The sequence below is a fragment of the Narcine bancroftii genome, chromosome 2 (genome assembly GCF_036971445.1).
Source record: "Narcine bancroftii isolate sNarBan1 chromosome 2, sNarBan1.hap1, whole genome shotgun sequence".
In the NCBI taxonomy this organism is placed as follows: Eukaryota; Metazoa; Chordata; class Chondrichthyes; order Torpediniformes; family Narcinidae; genus Narcine; species Narcine bancroftii.
The window spans coordinates 335,555,472-335,574,877 of record NC_091470.1 but is presented as its reverse complement, the minus strand read 5'-3'; the positions used below and the strand labels follow the sequence as shown (position 1 = coordinate 335,574,877).

The following is a 19,406-nucleotide window of genomic DNA, read 5'->3' as shown; positions in this document are numbered from 1 at the left end:
CCCCCCCCCCCCCAAAAGTTCCAACAATTGTGCCTCTGTTTGATTTTTCAATGATTGCATTTGTGCAATAATTGTTTTTGTCATCGATCACCTTGAAGGGTGATAAATATCGCCCAATCATTAAAATAAATTAAAGTATGACTTGGTTGGATTGGAAGAAAAAGAAATGTTTTACTGGAAACAGGAAGCAGTGGGTTGGAGATTGTCAGAATGTGCGTCAGTTTGAGCAGTAAGTCTTTTTTTTCCGCTGGGTGGCGAAAGGAGGGCGAGGGAGGGAGCCGGGAGGAGGGGACTGAGTCACTTCAGACGGAGCCAGTCACCGGCGAGACGAGCTGGAGCCCCGTCCCCTCCAGTGCGCTTGCAGCTGCAGCGCCAGGTCCTCGTCACTCGGTTCCCCGGCAGGAGTTGCCAAGCCCCTCTCGGCAGCGATCGGAGCAAGCGCTTCTCACGGCGCTGGTGGCAGCTCCCCCCCTCCCCATCCCACTCCCTCCCCCCCTCTCTCTCTCCTCCTCACTCCCGTTAAGGTTCAGGGATCACCTCCCCTGCTTCATCCTTCACCCAGTTAAAATCACGGCCAGCATGAGAGCAGAGAACCACATTTCTATATAAGAGACAGTCTACTCTTTCTCAAGTCCTTGTCTTCTATTTCCCTTCAAATTAATGGTGGTGGCCAAGCCTCTGAATATTCTCCAGGTAAGTTTTTTTTTCCGCTTTATGTTATAAGATTTCCTAGAATTTCTGGTCTGTGCACTTGGATGGCACTCCTTGTCAAATATGATGTTACAGTATTGCTTCCATGTGAACTAGCTCGAGTATGAATGCATGTTCATATCTTTAAATGTCTAACCCCCCCCCCTCCCCTCATATTTATTGGTGTCTGGTACACGGTGAATGTAATTTTGTTCTGGTTCCAAAAAGTGCTTATTCAGTAGGTTCAGACTGTTCCTGCGAGTTGCTAGACAGAAAAAATATGTTGCCTTAGTAACCTGGAGTAGTAGGATGTCTGAGTTTATACTGCACAGTGTAACACACATCTTCAAGGCTAGTTTTCCATTTCCCACACTCCAAACACATTCAATTTTTGTACACATGTACTGTCATCATTACATTTTGTGGCAAGGATCTGTGATTGTCACAGAATACTTTCTGAAAATACCCATTTTTCATTTGGGCTGGTGGAAATCAGTATTTTCAGCCAATGTTGTTCGTGTGCTGGATTTCATTTTGGGCTCACAAATAATTTGTAAACGGTGATGATCTCTTAACTGGTACTATGATCACCTTGCCATTAATATCCTCACAAGATTGTGTCAGGTTTTTTGTGTTTTCTGCCTGTGTAATGCAGAGGTATTTGTGACTTCAAAGGGGGGTTAATTAAGCTGCCTCAGTCAGCAGTGATGGGAGATAATGATCAGTCTTGAAGAGACGAAGTTCCACTGCTGTTGTCTGTTCTTCTGACTGAGTCAGTTCTACTGTGCAAATTAACAAATCATGGTGAATTGTTCTGTCTCGGGGTGACTTTTTGTTTGAAATGTTCTGCTTCCTAACACTAATCCATATCCAGTTCCATTTCATTGCTTCAATCCTTCAACCTTTACCCTATGGAGGCAAATTGGTTCTCTACTATTGGAGTAAAGGTAATGTAACATTTTCACCCAAGATGTGTTTCTGAAAATCTACCACTATAAAAATTTGCATTTTCCCAATTTATCATTTGTGATTAATCCAATCACCAAAATAACAGCAGATCTTTTCTATTTTTAAAAAAAAGTTGACCACAGGTGTCTCTCTGAGGGCAATGACTCAGAAATTTGGCGGGGGGTGGCAGAAGAAGATCAGAGGGAGGCTTGAAGGAAAATTGACATTTTGAGAAAAGGATTTGGGTGAGATTTCCAAATATTGGAACAAATCTCATTGGATTTTGTTACAAGAGGAACAAAAAGCATGGAGCTGAGAGAAAATGGTCCATTGTTGTTCCCCAACTCTTCCTGCCCACCCCCCCCCCCCCCCATAGAAAGGAATTGGAGTTCTTTTTGTTCTGTGAATCTAAAACTGGCATTGATATTTCAATGTGAAAGTTGTTTGGAAGAAGCTTGCTCAAAGTTAGCAATTTTGCTTAAATGAAAATGACAATACCTCGAGGGTTGAAATTACAGGGAATAAAAGTTTGTGTTCTTAACTAAATTGACAAGTGTTAGCAACTCAGGAAGAGGCCCACTGGAGGGGTAATGGAGATTGCCTCAGCTACCTAGCCATGTTGGAAGTTCATGAAGATTTGAGCCTCAATTTCACTTAAAGAATGCTGCAATCATCCTTAACACCCTTGCCACCCCACTCTTTCCTGGACTGCCCCTTTGTCAATTGCCCTCACTTTGCTCATCGCCCTATCATTTCCCCTACTATTATAATTTGGAAATCCCTTCTCTCTTGACCCTCTATAAAATGACCTCAGCTTAGCTAGTAGTTAACCATCCCAGTGTTTCTTGTGTTACTATTCATATGCCTTTTTTTGTCTTTCGTCATGCCTCTGAGAAAGCACCGGGGACTTTATACATTTTCAGGCTGTTGGACTTTGAGTGGTTTCTGGTTGGGTGAGGTGTCGGGAGCATTTCACCAGAGTGACTGATGGACATTTATTGAGACTGACTTCAGATGCAATCTGTTCTAAATTTAGCAGAAGAGATCTGGGAAAGCATTTGCCCTTAAATATAGGGCAGTGGATAGAGCTCATGGTAGTTTGTAAGATGTGTTTGTGGCACCTTGTGAGAAACAGCTGTAATTACAGTTTGACCTGACTAAATAATTAATCAGCAGTGGAACATGATAGTTATTAATCCCAAGAGCACTGTTCAATCTGTTTCAGTAGAGATACTGTGCATTCCTCAATCACCCTCCCACTCCTTTTCTCTCCACTCAGTCCCTCCCCATTTCTTGAAAACTCCTTCCCTCTTACAATCTACATTGCCTTTTACTTTTGAACAAATTTCCTTCTAAATTTGGCCTCTTTTTCTCCTCAATTGGTGCACACAGCTGGAGTGAGGAGGGTAGAAAGAAACTGAAGTCTCGTGCTAGTTGGTTCGGAGCCAGCTGTCTCAACAAGAGACTCATTCTGTTCTGCAGTAGGAACGAAAGTGTGCAGTTTTTTGGCAGAGATCGAAGGGAGGAAATCTGCTGACCATAACAATAGGAGGCGCAACATAAAGTTTCCTTTTAATTGCCTTTAGCATTCCCTTCTAAGTGTTCTCATTTTTTTAAAAAAAAAGACCTTGTCAAGCTTATTTATTCCTGGATCTTGTCACATTTTCTTTTTCAGAAGAATGTTGTATGATACTGTAGCTTAACAATGTGTAACTTGTTACCATTTTTTGTGTTAGCCAAAGAAAAATGAGAACATTTTGGTACAATGCAAAGTAACCTGAATAATACTCTAAAGAATAAAATGCAGAAGTCTGCAGATGCCATGACTGAAGTTAAAACACAATGCTGGAGAATCTCAGCAAGTCAAACATTGTACTTTATAGAGCAAAGATAAGGAGCATTACCAACATTTTGGGCTTGAGCCCTTCATCAAGGTATGAGCAAAATTTAGGCAGGTCCAAAATAAATGGGGGGAGGCATTTTTTTTTTCTTTGTTGTTAATACCTTGATGAAGGGTTCAAACCCAAAACATCAGTTATGTATCTTTATCTTTGCTCTATAAAGTACATTGTTTGAACTGCTGAGTTTCTCCAGCATTGTGTTTTTAATACAGTATTCCAAAGAATGTTATTTATGGTCATATTTAATTTATTTTAAATGTGTTTTTTTAATGGGGAATTTAGTGTGATAGAGAAATGTTGTCTAAAACTTATGAAAACAAACGATTTTCAGGTTAAAAAGTCAAATTGTCCTTGCTCACCTGGCCCATGTGACTCTGGATCCATGTTAACCTCATTGTCCCCAACAGCTTTTAGGGTGGGCATAAAATGAAGCATTTGCTATAATGAAGGGATGGTCAGCAGCTCACAAGTGAGACTCATTACATGTGAAGTTTCTGAGATCCAGCAGTGTTGCTGGCTTTGAGATGCTCTGTTTTTAATTGGCTTTAGGAAAAGCATTAAAATGCATTTGAAGAGACGACATCCCTCTGATCTACCAGAATTCATGTGAAAGATGTGAATCTAAATTATCTGCTTGTGTGCAAACTGTCCAGATATAGTTATCTTTCAATAATTTTTGTTCCATTGTCACGACACACTAAAGGAGCCAACAAAACTGTTGCATCATTCTGCATTCTTTCAGGGCAGGTAGATTCCAAGTATTTTCTGCTCTGTAATCCTAATGGATTCAGAGAATTCTAATTTATTTTTAATTGTGATATAACACTTGTGCATCATTTGCAGTTTTAGTAAAACCACAGTAAATTTCCCAACCACTTCAGGTTTATGGTTCTGTAAATGCTTTTATAGTCATCAAACATATTGCCCTTGGCCCAGTATGTTTGCAGGCTACTTTGTTTTTTCCCATTGTTTTTTTAATGAAAAATGTATGCAAGGTACTATAAAGCAGTTGATTTATGAAGCTATTTGAAGGTGGTAAGTGATAAAATTAATCATCTGGCATTGGAATTTTGTTCCTCTCTAATAGTATAATTTTTGACTATTTAAGGATCCTTTTGCAGATTGGCATTTATTTTTTATGTCACAGTGCAGGTGTATGATGTAAAAAAAAACACAGCCTTCCCTTTGACTCAGTATTTTAAATTCAGAGACTTGACAGTAAACTTATCAGTGTCTGGCAATGAACTTCCATGTGCACTGAGAAACAGGTTTATCTACTTTTGCACCACACCCTGGCAAAGCTTCTGCAGCTGATAGGAACTCAGGTTTCAAAAACAGTGGAGCTCTGGATGCTGGACACTGAACTTAACTACATTTTTAAAAAACTCCATTAGTTCTAATTTTCATTTGGATATTTGGACACCAAAATGCCTTTTGTGCATGAGTAATTTTATTCTCTGACTCAATCTGCATGACTTGACTGACAGTGATGTTATAAACATGTCCTGCCCTGTACAATTGAAAGACTGGGTATAACTCAAATGTAGATAGTGCAGTTTGGAAGTCTCCTATCAAGCCATAACTGGAATGGTTGTATTTCATCCAATTAACTAATACACTTTCTTAGTCTTAAAAATACATTTGTTGGCATTTTCTATTCACCACATGCATGCAGTTCATTTTAGCATTTCTCCAGCTACCAGTAACTTTGTTTACATTGTGCTTTCAGTGCAGAAACTCATCCCAAGGTGCTTCTTCATAAGAGGATCAAATCAAAGTGACACAAGTATTAAGACAGTTGATTAAGTGCTGGTCAAAGAGGAAGGTTTTTATTGGAGTCTAGGTGGATGCGAGTGGGACAGAAACTTCAAATCTTTCTCCACTCATGACCGCCCATGTTCAACTTCTACTTCTGAAAAATGTGCCAGAGAGATTAATAATTCCCAACAACCAGTATGCAATAAAGTACGTTTGGAGAGAAAGGAATACATTTTACAAGGATGTGAAATTCTCCATTTGAGGGGAACAACTTTAATTTGGGATGGAATAGAACCTTATGATGGTGCTACACTTGGTGGGGTGGCGGGGGGGGGGGGGGGGGGATACACCAAGATAAGGTAAGAAAGCAAGAAGGGAAGTCTGATTAAAATGAGAGTAAAAACATTTGCATTTATTAATTCTGCTTGATTTGTGTATAAATTTGTAATCTTAAATCGTGCTAGAACTTATTTGAAGTAGTGTGCATATGCAAAAGTAGTTTTATAATTGCCATTCTTCTGAATTCTAGTCACAAAATTGATACAAATCATTATTAAACCAAAATGGAAGGAGTTTCCTTGAGTGGAAAGGGGCGACCTTGGCAATAAATACAGTGCGAGGGAGAAAGAAGAAATGTATACTCTCAATGAAAAGATGGATTATTTTAATTGTAATAAAGTAGCTTAGAAGTCTTGTGTTTATAGGATGGGATAGCAAGATGTTGGCCTAGAAACTTGTGTTATTACAAAGCTCAATGAGGTGCAGGAGTGCTTGCTACAAGGCATGGTTAGATCTGAAAAGTTGGGAGGAGTTTCTTTAAGAAGTTGCCATTTTTGCTGGATAACACCTTCTCTGGAATGCAATTCATGTCTGCAATGTATATTGTAATTCAGATAAATTCAAGCAGACTTTCACTGTCATTCGGAACCCCAAAGTTGTTTTTTTTTATTTTGAAAATTTTCACTTAACATGCAGTCAAATCGAAGAATAATCAAAGAGAAAAACATCAACATCCATAATATTAACATAATGATACAAATATCGATCTGCATGTCGATATTAAAGAAAGTGATAAAAAAAGAAGTCAACATGTGATTCAATTCTTTGGCTTGGCTTCGCGGACGAAGATTTATGGAGGGAGTAAATGTCCACGTCAGCTGCAGGCTCGTTTGTGCCTGACAAGTCCGATGCGGGACAGGCAGACACGGTTGCAGCGGTTGCAGGGGAAAATTGGTTGGTTGGGGTTGGGTGTTGGGTTTTTCCTCCTTTGCCTTTTGTCAGTGAGGTGGGCTCTGCGGTCTTCTTCAAAGGAGGTTGCTGCCCGCCAAACTGTGAGGTGCCAAGATGCACGGTTTGAGGCGATATCAGCCCACTGGTCAATGTGGCAGGCACCAAGAGATTTCTTTAGGCAGTCCTTGTACCTCTTCTTTGGTGCACCTCTGTCACGGTGGCCAGTGGAGAGCTTGCCATATAAAGAAAAATTACAAAAACACTATAAAAATGCAAATTCAATGTCCAAAGAGAGAAAAAGATTACAGAAAGAAGAATCTTTCCCACCACCCCTACCCACCCAAGAAACAAGAAGAAAAAGGAAAAGATTGGCTTCACCGAGGATAAACCGAGGACAAATAACTTGACTTACCTAGGGTCCTTGGAGCTGCGAGCACTGGGTGGGGGGAGGGGAGGGTAATCGTTAAAGATTTACCCTGATGTACTTTAGGTATGAATTCCATATTCTTGAAAATGCATCATAACCTGTTTCTGAGGTTAATAGGTGATCTTCTCCAGGGAAACACAACTATATATTTATATCTTCCAGAGGGCTAAACCTAGTTGGGATTTAGATTTCCAAGTAACTGCTATACATTTCCAGGCCACTGCTAAAGCGAACTTAATGAATTTTAATTGATATTTCGACAGCCTCATTTTAGGTCTTGAGTCTTCTAAATTCCCCAATAAATATAATTTAGGTGCCTGAGGGTATTGAATTCCAATAATTTGTTTTCCAGGACGTTACCCAAATCTTCCTGGAAAGGCCTTCCTTTGGGGCATGACCAGGTTGAATGCAAGGAAGTGCCTATTTCTTGACCACATCGAAAACATTGATCTGACATTTCAATAACTTTTGTGTGGAGTAAGATAGAGCTGATGGAAGAAGTTTTATTGCACCAGCCAGTACCTTATTTTAATCATGTTAATCATGTTGTCCTGACATATATTAGACTAGCAAAATGGATCAATTTCTATACCTAAATCTGATTCCCACCTTTTTCTTGATTTATCAAGTCCTTGTTTAGGGATTTCTGCCCAAGGTAAGGAATACATTTAAATTTTTTTTTTTGAGTCTTTATTTCGCTACACTTGGTAAGGTGAGTGCAGGTAATTTATCCCTTAAATTTAGATCTTGTATCTGAAGATAGAGGAAAAAAAAAGATGTATTTAAAATTCCATATTTATTCCTAATTTGCACAAAAGTTATAAATTGTCATAATAATTTCAATACACTTGAAACCTCTCTGGGACCAACCCCAAGGTTTATTGTAGCTCTGGAACAGTGTGTGCAGTTAAAATATTTCTTTGTCCCTTTTCCATTACTTTGGGTTCAAGTTGATTAATTTTCTTTCCTCCAATCTTCATAATCCTGTGATTTGAGAGGAATGGTTTCTCTTGCAATGTTGGAAGAATCTTTCAAAAGTGTGTGCCATTAAGAGTCAAATAGCTTCAAGAGCAGGTTCCTTCAGGTTATTCCTTGCTATTAACCAAATCTCTCATAAGAGGATGCAGACTTCTAGAGGTATGTCAGGGTTGGGGGGCCAGGTGGCGGGTGAAATGGGGGAAGGACCAGAATATTCAATTTTCGAAGAGTAGCTATGACTGTGTTGAACGGAAGAGCTGGCTCAAAGAGCCAGTGTCTGACTCTTATATGCTTGCTGCCTGGCCTTCCACCATCCCTAGACGAGGAACATATTCCTCATTATCTTGTACCTTGCATCTCATCAGAAGCAAGAGGCTCAAAGCCTTCTAGAACTTAAAAAAAAAGATCTCATTGGTGCAGCTGTTCAGAGATAACTTTTGAATAATTTTCCCCTCTTGATAACGGATTAAGGGCGACCCCAGAGACTTGAGTATATAATCAAAACTTATCTAGCACAGCACAAGGATTTGACTGAGGAGGTGTCTGAAGCAACTTTAAACCACTGTTGCTCGCAATAGAGCAAAAAGATTTCCTTAAATTTTTGGCTTCACCACCACCACTATAAAAATAACATCTCATTAGCTATGTGTGGGATCTCACTGTGCCAGGTAGTTTGTGTACATAGTTGTGGATGGCTTCAGGATGTTAATTGACTGTGAAGTGCTTTGGGATATCTTGAGGGTGTGATGCAGTTCATTAGTAAAAGCCAGAGCTCATTCCTTGTTAGAATAAAAGTAGATCCCAATTGGCCATACCCTATTAAGTTGCACTGCCTTGCAAACTTCTTTCTGCCTTACAGTGCCACCGCCCCCTTCTTACAAAGGAAATATCAAACCCATATGGATGCAGTACTTGTAATACACTGTTCCAGGCAGAGTGGGAATCGTAGAGCCAGCACAAAATTCCTGTGGGTTTTATCTGTTCCACTGTTTATTTTTACTAAAACAGACAGTTTAAATGAAGCCAAGGAACAGAATGTTCTTTGGCAGTCAAAGTCAGGGTAGAAAGCAATTTTTTTTTGTCCTGTTAAAAATGATGTAGTTTATTCCACCAGAGGGCAGTGTCTATGGAACAATTTATTCTGCCCGTCTTGTCTTTTATAGACCCAAATTTAAACTAATTGGTAAAAGTTAGGAAACCTTTTTTTAGATTTGGGTATTACATATGGAAAATTGTGTTCAGATCTGGCACTCAGTTAATTTTTTTTTCACAATGAGGCACCTATATACCACAAACCATAGATTCTGAATCAAGAGGCTCCATCTGTTTTGGATTAAGGCCAGGAAGGAAAGGACTGACTGCCAACATTACCAGAGGGAATTGCCCTCTCCCAGTTGTAACTTGGTGTCAAATAAAACATAAAATTTTTAGCATTTCTTTTGGAGAGAAAAGTGAAAAATCCGATTGATAGGTCTACATTTTACTTTGATGCTGTACCTTGGTTTCTTACTCCTTAGATGTTCTCTATGCAGAACAAGGGCAATGATTTAAATGCTGCTGACGGCTGTTCTCTTGCACAGAAACAGACATCAAGTCCATTATACCAATCTTCAGTGATGAAAGAAATCCATAAGTGGTGTCATCAACACTTACTCACCCAAAATCTGTTTGCTGGCAGTCACTTTAGTTTTCACTAAAAACTATTTTGACCATTACATTGTTTCATTATTGATTTTGACATTGAAGACCAGAGAACAGGCAAGAGTAAGTAACCTTAACAAAAAGTCAGTATTTAACCAACTGTAGCTTAAGATGAATGGAGGTCAAAAGAAAACTACTCAGGCTGTCAGGTTCAAAAAGTTATGACTTACAAGGCAGTATGACTTACAAGGGATCAAAGCCAGTCATTAGAACTCAGAGGTACCACTGATAGCATTCTTTGGAGACATCATCCTTGGTCCACGAGTTCATTATTTTCCTTGGATCATGAAGATTATCATCGGTACTCTTTCTACTGATTTACAATGTTATACCGTGTTTGTAATTTCTCTGATGTGAGCCACTTTGACCTCTTTTTGTAAAGTTAGATTTGAACTGACAAAACTTTTATTTTCCACCAAATTATATCATGAGTGCAGTGCTCAATTTGCTGCAGGAATGTAACAGGTCAAGATAAAAAGAATGGTTAACATATCCGGTCAGAACCTGGTTCCGGCCCGAAACGCCAACCATTCCTTTTCTCCCACTGAGGCTGTTCAACCCATTGAGCTCCTCCAGCAGATTGTATGTTGTTCCGACTTGTAGGATCTGCAGTGTCTTGTATATCTCTAGTTCAGCAGAGGTACTCTTCAGCAAAAATAAGTTTCCACCTGTCTCCACCTTCTCAGCAGAATCGTGCATTGACACTCTTGTGCAAGTAAGTATTGCGTTTCTTGAAGGATTGGAATGAGACCCAAACTGCCATTTCCATTGGATGCAGCGTGAGGGGGGGTTACAGGTATTTCCCCAAATGATGGCCAATATTGATCCATCAATCTACATTTTGTTCTTTAAAAGTAGAAAAGGTTACTTAATTTTATCATTTTCTGAGAGCATTCTGTGTGCACCTTACCTGTTGTGTTTTTCAATGTTTTTTTTAAAAAAACATCAAATATATTTCCTTGGCTGCAAGTGGTGTGAGTGTGTGGATTAATAAAGTTGTTTTGAACAGCATTCAAAATATTAGCTAAATGCCAGCTCAACCTATCGCTTTCTAGCCTATTAAAAATGGGTTGGTAGTGTGGCTGAGTATGAGATTTGTTACTAGGTTAATTAATAATTGATGTAACTAATTTCAAGTCCATTTGAACCTGCTCCTGAGAAATGTAAAAACAAAAGGTAATATCCTGTAAATCCTACAAATAGGAGAATTGTGGTATAATTCCAAAGAAGGGAATTGATGATATAATCTATGACCTATTAAATATTGCACTTAAATGTTATTGATTGCTGACACTTCTAAACCAAAGTGGCCATGTTTAGAATTATAGACAATAGTTCACATCAGTGTTTGCTGGTCAGTTTTTTAAGCTAATTTCCGCCCCCTTCTCCCTCATTTATCTCTTGCATTACGTTTATGCTGCCTTTAAATGAACTCTTATCCTCTAGTGAGTTGCCTATCTCCACCAGAATGCCGCTGTGGGTGGAGGCAGCTAGTGAGTGGAATAATTCTTTTTAACCTGACCTGTGTACTATTTGGAGGCTATTTTGAGCTCTTTAATAAGTTGTGTCACTTAGGGTAGGGGCTAGACTGGAGTGGGGATAATTTAAAGCATCACAAGAAAGGACTGTTTTGGCATTCGAGTTTTGAACGTCATTGGATGTTGCATTTATTTCTCGTTTTTGTGGGAGTGGTTCTGATGGTGGTGACAGTGGCAGGTCGCTGTTGGTTATTGAGGGGAGAATTGCAAAACTAATCTACAATCGGACACCCGCATCTTGGATCCTATGTGGGAGAGAATCTTTAGAGTTGGGAGAAGGTTTCACAGTGTTCCAAAAAATAGCAGAAGGATTCTATTTTTTTCATCCACACCTTTGTTTTAATATCCTGATACAGTGATTGCATTACGCTGTTAACAATAAGGCAGATCACCTTCTTTAATCTAGTCTTGTCTTTATAACTGAGAAACCTGGCCAGCTGTTTTGAGTACAATTAACTCCCAAGTACTATTGTAAAACAGCAAAGCAGCACTGTTAATAGAATGCTAATCACGTGCTCAGATCTGATCAGTGACAGACTGAATTTTCCCAGTTGTCCCAGCCCTTGTGTTGCTACGCAACAGCAAAGGCTGCCAGGAGCTGCATGATAACGCATACTGGTCCAGTTCTGGGTATTTTGTCTGGGATTCATAAGTGGGACGTCTGTAGCCAATCAAGCACAAAATGATTCAACTATTCTCACCGCCTATGACAAAATGTGTGACGGAGAAGAAGAATCTCATTTTAAAAAGTGCCTTTCACAGCCAATGCTTTCACTGCTTTCAGAAACTTGTACAGTTTCTGAGGTGCTTTTGAAACATGGTCGCTATTACAATGTTGGCTACGTAGATAGCTAATTGTGCCCAGTGTTCTAAATGTAATGTGATTTTATTTTAAAAAAACAAATAGCTGGATAATATTCAATCACATTGAATTTGTTGGTTGGATACTGTGTGTTAAACAAAAACAAATTAAGCTCGGTTTAATCTTATTCCATATTTGCTCACAACTTGGGAGGAGGTCATTTTCACCCTTCAAGTCCACGCTGACTCACGGAGGACTCGCATTTCACAATAATTCTCTCCGCATTCACGTCAGCTCCTCCCTAGATTCTACCATACACCTACACGTAGGACAGGGGCGGGCAACCTTTTACCATGCGTGTGCCGGTTAGTGCGTCAGCGGTTGAATGGTGGGCCTCACTGATGCAACCACAAATGAAATAAATAAATGATGCATTTCAGGTCAGGGAAGGCATCTTCAAAGCTGGAAGTACTTCAAAAATCACGAGTTAATCATTAAAATGAAGCAATAAAAGTCAATAAAGAGAAAAATTAGTCACAGTGAAAACAGTGTGTGTCATATACACACACAGAAAATGTCAGAGAGAGAAGTACCACACACATATTAAATTGAAAGCGTTACCGAAAGAGGAGGTGTTGCAGAGAGGTGGATTGTCACCGGCATGGGTCTCATGCAGAAGAGAAAGTTTTCACAAACAGGGGGAGAACATCACCAGGGTGGGGGGAGTCTTGTGGGGGGGGGGTTGTGTGTGTGTTCTCCAGTATGGGGGAAGGGAAGTCTCCAACGCAGAGGGCAGGGGAGCCACTCGCAGAAGGTGGGAGCCGCGCACAAAGGTGGGGAGACGACCTCAAAATGGGGTGGGGGGGCAGCTGCACACTAGACCCGATAAATTTGGATCGCAGGTAGGGGCAACTTACCATGGACCCACCAACATGCATATTTTTGGGATGTTGGAAGAAACCAGATCACTCAGACTGTTGGAGCTGTGAGGAAACAGTTTTGTGTTTGTATTTTGAGTGGGACTTCAACCCATAACCTCTGCACTCCTAATGTGAGAGGGCACCCACTCAGACAAAGTACATTGTCATGTTACAGTAAATACCTTGAAAGAGGTGTAAGTTTGCACTTATAGTATTTCCACCCTGATTGTGAAAAGTATTCTCTTGCTCAATCAAATGAATTCTGCCACTCATGAGACCAATACTTATTATTCATTGGTGTGGATGACATTGAGCTGAGTGTTTGCATTGCGTATGATACATCAGTGGATCATCATCTTTTGACATTTGCACTCAGTAGTCTATAAAAAAAATCTGAAGGTCATGAGCTTTCACAGGAGTATCATGTGTTTCATGAATATTGTAACATTCCTATGTGAATGCACTACTTTTTCTGTACTTCCCTCTGAACATTCTTCCAGCCCTTTTTCTCTTGTCATTACCCACATCAGTAGGCCGGTATTTAATTTTACATTGGCAAATTTTGTCACGTATACAGGGCATGAATCATACTGAGATCTTGCAGTAATAGATGTGCTTCCATAGTCATGCACCCACCCACATGCTGACTGCAAAGGTTGCAGAAACACTCTGACGGAGGGAACACAAGTCATCTGGTTACATTATTAGTTGTAATGAGTCGTGTAGTAGATTCTCTTTGACTCCAGTGAGTAAGCTGTATTTATGTGTACTTATTCTCAAATTACCCTGTACACAACTGGCTTCCTGTGAAGTCTGTCATTCATTTCCATAATGTGACTTACTGCACTACTAAACTTTCATTTCTGGGTCAAATCGAAGACTTTCCTTTCTAATGCCTCAGGATCTTCGTGATGCCACCATCATCACCCTGTACAAAAACAAAGGCGAGAAATCAGACTGCTCAAACTACAGGGGAATCACGTTGCTCTCCATTGCAGGCAAAATCTTCGCTAGGATTCTACTAAATAGAATAATACCTAGTGTCGCCGAGAATATTCTCCCAGAATCACAGTGCGGCTTTCGCGCAAACAGAGGAACTACTGACATGGTCTTTGCCCTCAGACAGCTCCAAGAAAAGTGCAGAGAACAAAACAAAGGACTCAACATCACCTTTGTTGACCTCACCAAAGCCTTCGACACCGTGAGCAGGAAAGGGCTTTGGCAAATACTAGAGCGCATCGGATGTCCCCCAAAGTTCCTCAACATGATTATCCAACTGCACGAAAACCAACAAGGTCGGGTCAGATACAGCAATGAGCTCTCTGAACCCTTCTCCATTAACAATGGCGTGAAGCAAGGCTGTGTTCTCGCACCAACCCTCTTTTCAATCTTCTTCAGCATGATGCTGAACCAAGCCATGAAAGACCCCAACAATGAAGACGCTGTTTACATCCGGTACCGCACGGATGACAGTCTCTTCAATCTGAGGCGCATGCAAGCTCACACCAAGACACAAGAGAAACTTGTCCGTGAACTACTCTTTGCAGACGATGCCGCTTTAGTTGCCCATTCAGAGCCAGCTCTTCAGCGCTTGACGTCCTGCTTTGCGGAAACTGCCAAAATGTTTGGCCTGGAAGTCAGCCTGAAGAAAACTGAGGTCCTCCATCAGCCAGCTCCCCACCATGACTACCAGCCCCCCCACATCTCCATCGGGCACACAAAACTCAAAACGGTCAACCAGTTTACCTATCTCGGCTGCACCATTTCATCAGATGCAAGGATCGACAATGAGATAGACAAAAGACTCGCCAAGGCAAATAGCGCCTTTGGAAGACTACACAAAAGAGTCTGGAAAAACAACCAACTGAAAAACCTCACAAAGATAAGCGTATACAGAGCCGTTGTCATACCCACACTCCTGTTCGGCTCCGAATCATGGGTCCTCTACCGGCACCACCTACGGCTCCTAGAACGCTTCCACCAGCGTTGTCTCCGCTCCATCCTCAACATCCATTGGAGCGCTTTCATCCCTAACGTCGAAGTACTCGAGATGGCAGAGGTCGACAGCATCGAGTCCACGCTGCTGAAGATCCAGCTGCGCTGGATGGGTCACGTCTCCAGAATGGAGGACCATCGCCTTCCCAAGATCGTGTTATATGGCGAGCTCTCCACTGGCCACCGTGACAGAGGTGCACCAAAGAAAAGGTACAAGGACTGCCTAAAGAAATCTCTTGGTGCCTGCCACATTGACCACCGCCAGTGGGCTGATAACGCCTCAAACCGTGCATCTTGGCACCTCACAGTTTGGCGGGCAGCAACCTCCTTTGAAGAAGACCGCAGAGCCCACCTCACTGACAAAAGGCAAAGGAGGAAAAACCCAACACCCAACCCCAACCAACCAATTTTCCCCTGCAACCGCTGCAACCGTGTCTGCCTGTCCCGCATCGGACTTGTCAGCCACAAACGAGCCTGCAGCTGACGTGGACTTTTTACCCCCTCCATAAATCTTCGTCCGCGAAGCCAAGCCAAAGAAACTTTCATTTCTGGGTCAAATCGAAGACTTTCCTTTCTAATGGTACTGAGCACATTTTTTACCATAGTATGAGGAAGTTTCCCTTTTGTTTAATTAGGTACCAGTCTGTAACATAGCAAAAATCAATAAATCTGATCAAATATGTGTTGATATCAAAAAGGGAAAGGTGGCTGTGGAAATAAAGGTTGTAACCACTTAAACAATGTCCATTAAGTGAAGAGGGAAGCATGCACAACTTGGCCTGAAGATTTCATTGGTCTCCATTACAGGCCTTCCCTGCGTTAGAAATGCCCAAAATCCCTGTGTATCTGAACCAGAGTTTGAGAGATGGATGGGGATGCATTTGCCTTCTGCTGCAGGACTGCTAACATCTTTTGCTGGTGAGAACAGGGCATTCTGCATGTTCTGTCTCCCCACTGGTCTCTCCACCTTCCCTGCCTGCCTTTGGCCACTGAGCCACAATAATTGGGCAGCTGGGTCAAGCAAAGCTGGGCTGGGTCAAGCAAAGCTGGGCTGGGTCAAGCAAAGCTGGGCTGGGTCAAGCAAAGCTGGGCTGGCTCAAGCAAAGCTGGGCTGGCTCAAGCAAAGCTGGGCTGGCTCAAGCAAAGCTGGGCTGGCTCAAACAAAGCTGGGCTGGCTCAAGCAAAGCTGGGCTGGCTCAAGCAAAGCTGGGCTGGCTCAAGCAAAGCTGGGCTGGCTCAAGCAAAGCTGGGCTGGCTCAAGCAAAGCTGGGCTGGCTCAAGCAAAGCTGGGCTGGCTCAAGCAAAACTGGGCTGGCTCAAGCAAAGCTGGGCTGGCTCAAGCAAAGCTGGGCTGGCTCAAGCAAAGCTGGGCTGGCTCAAGCAAAGCTGGGCTGGCTCAAGCAAAGCTGGGCTGGCTCAAGCAAAGCTGGGCTGGCTCAAGCATAGCTGGGCTGGCTCAAGCAAAGCTGGGCTGGCTCAAGCAAAGCTGGGCTGGGTCAAGCAAAGCTGGGCTGGCTCAAGCAAAGCTGGGCTGGCTCAAGCAAAGCTGGGCTGGCTCAAGCAAAGCTGGGCTGGCTCAAGCAAAGCTGGGCTGGCTCAAGCAAAGCTGGGCTGGCTCAAGCAAAGCTGGGCTGGCTCAAGCAAAGCTGGGCTGGCTCAAGCAAAGCTGGGCTGGCTCAAGCAAAGCTGGGCTGGCTCAAGCAAAGCTGGGCTGGCTCAAGCAAAGCTGGGCTGGCTCAAGCAAAGCTGGGCTGGCTCAAGCAAAGCTGGGCTGGCTCAAGCAAAGCTGGGCTGGCTCAAGCAAAGCTGGGCTGGCTCAAGCAAAGCTGGGCTGGCTCAAGCAAAGCTGGGCTGGCTCAAGCAAAGCTGGGCTGGCTCAAGCAAAGCTGGGCTGGCTCAAGCAAAGCTGGGCTGGCTCAAGCAAAGCTGGGCTGGCTCAAGCAAAGCTGGGCTGGCTCAAGCAAAGCTGGGCTGGCTCAAGCAAAGCTGGGCTGGCTCAAGCAAAGCTGGGCTGGCTCAAGCAAAGCTGGGCTGGCTCAAGCAAAGCTGGGCTGGCTCAAGCAAAGCTGGGCTGGCTCAAGCAAAGCTGGGCTGGGTCAAGCAAAGCTGGGTTGGGTCAAGCAAAGCTGGGCTGGGAGCGCTGGACAGACTTGCTTGATCACTTGCTGTATCAGTAAGGTGGTTGACGACTACTCTTCACACACGTGCTCACTCCCTCATAGCAGGTGTTTCTACAGTAGCCTCCCATGCACAGTTCATTTCCAGGTTATTTATAGTTCTCAGAGAAAAGAATTTGGCAATAAACTGGGAAGTGCTTATTCATGGTTAACTGTAAGTGATTATGTTTATAAGTTTATTGTCATGGGTGGATAGGAGAAGACAAAATGATTAGTGTTTAATTGGGGAAGGGCTAATTGCGATGGGATTAGGCAGGAACTGGGTAAAATAAATTAGGTATAGATGTTCTTGGGGGCAGGGGTGTGGGGAAAAGCGGAGAAGTAATGTGGAGGATATTTAGGGTTCTGCAATGAGACAGGAAACTGGAGGCGCTGGTTTTCAAGCTCCCATGCCGCCTTCCTGAAGGTAGTAGCAAGAAGAGGTTGTGATGAAGGTGGGGGGAGGTGGTCTTTTATCATGTTGAGGCAGCGCCTTACTTTGATGCTTTCAGCAAATGAGAGGTCTGAGCCTGTAATGTACCTGGCTTTTTTTGTTATCTTCTGGGCACTTGAATTACCAAACCAGGCTATAATGTATTCAGTAAGTACAAGTGTGCTTGAAACAATAAAATGATTGCTAACACAAACTCACTAGCTCAGACCTGCCACACCATTTGTGTCAATAAAATCGCCTGAAGCTAAGAAGTACCATACCTGTTCCATCTGAATTGTGCAATTTGCCAATCTCTTTTATAGGACTAATATTTCCTTTTCCCAATTTGCTCTCCTGCTGGAAGTGTCAACTCGTGTCAGTACCAACTGCTCTTCTTTGATTTCTGTCCATAAATCCTACCTGTTCATTTGCTGGGAACAATGACATCCAAATTAACCATGATTCCACTGAGCACCATCAACTAAGGCAAGACCTTGGGCTGTTTTTTCTCCTTATCCCAACATTGTTGACTCCTCCCCTCTCAATGAGAACTAATTCCGTACAGATCAGAAAATGACCTTGAGATTACCTTGTCTAATGATTAGTGCCACTGCAATTTCTGTTAGCAGGAAATGAAGATTGCAAATCCAGCAGATGTTTTGCATCAGTTCTCGAAAAACAGATTGTTTAATATTGCTTTTTTATTATTTATTGGTCCATTTGCATTCTGGGTCATTACTGGGAGCCAATAGATGCTGACTAAAGAAATTTTGAGCACTTTTTCAACTGCCTTTGAAATTAACTGAGATTTTGCTCTCATTTTTGTGATCTCTCTGGTGGTTTGTAAGATATCAGTTGATGCTCTGGTCACCAAGTCTTGTGCTCAAGGCTTGGTTCAGTAACTAGGATACAGTATATAGGATATATCTCAGTAGAGGCTCCATAGCTCAGTAGTCAGGACACTGGCCTTGTAAACCAGGGGTTGCAAATTTGTTCCTCGCTGGGTGTTCATTTCTGTGAGGGGTGCTGGACAAAGTGGCGACTCTCTGTCTTCCTTACAGTAGACAAAGTTAAAGAATTTCAGGATGTTACATTCTAAATGTAGTATTATGCTCCAATAATGGAACCTTTACAACTAAAACTTCCTCTTAGATGTAGTACCACTCACTGCTGGGCAGTAATTTTCTGATTGAGGCTTAAACTGAAGACTCCTTGGAACATTTAATGTCAAAAAGTACCCCAAAGTAATATTTGAAAGCTTGTTTGATATTTTTCAGTCAGCTGCATCATGTGTACAGATTATCTGGCCATGCTATTTGCAGAAAGTTGTATAATTAGATGGTGCATTCCATTTTGTTGCAAAACCTTGGAAGTAGTACTTTAAGAAGGAAGCACATTGGTCACATCCTGAGGTAATTTAAGTAGCTATAACAAATATAAATTCCCTGCCTTATTGCCTGAACTAAATACACCTCAGCCATGGTTGCACAGAAGATGCAAGAGACAGCAAATGCTGGAATCTGGAGCAACAAAACGATCCCGTGGAAGAACTAAGTTGAGCGGGATCAATGGGGGGAAAAATGGAATTGTCAATGTTTTGGGTTTCAAACCTTCATCCAGATTGATGTGGGGGAGGGGAGAATTGTCTGTTTAAGGAGGAGTGAGTGGGGGCCAGTAAGTAGTAGATTCAGCCCTGAGGGAACAATTGATCTATGTTCTTACTGAGAATTTAATAACAAATCCTAGAACGTTTCTTGTTGAGTAGGGAGCAATTAAATTCAATATCTGCCTCAATCAAATCCCCTCATGATTTTTAACTCATTACTAATCTCATTTGGATTTACCTACCTGCCTCTGTTGAACATGAAACCTTTGGCATATCAAATATCTGTACAGGTATTCCTCAGCTTAAGTCCATGTTTTGTTCAG

The 19,406-nt window shown here is 42.0% G+C and overlaps 1 protein-coding gene across 4 annotated transcripts in view; it reads left to right on the top strand.

The window, feature by feature from the left end:
* The first annotated feature begins 207 nt into the window (after nt 1-207).
* csrnp1b (cysteine-serine-rich nuclear protein 1b) overlaps nt 208-19,406 on the top strand; it is a 34,043-nt gene continuing 14,844 nt past the window's right edge. For 2 of the 4 annotated variants that reach the window (XM_069922163.1, XM_069922165.1), the window contains exon 1: nt 268-693. The gene's annotated coding sequence lies outside the window, so the exon portion shown is untranslated. Of the gene's footprint in view, nt 230-267; nt 694-19,406 lie in introns of those variants that run through there. The other 2 variants (XM_069922167.1, XM_069922166.1) reach the window with 2 other exon arrangements.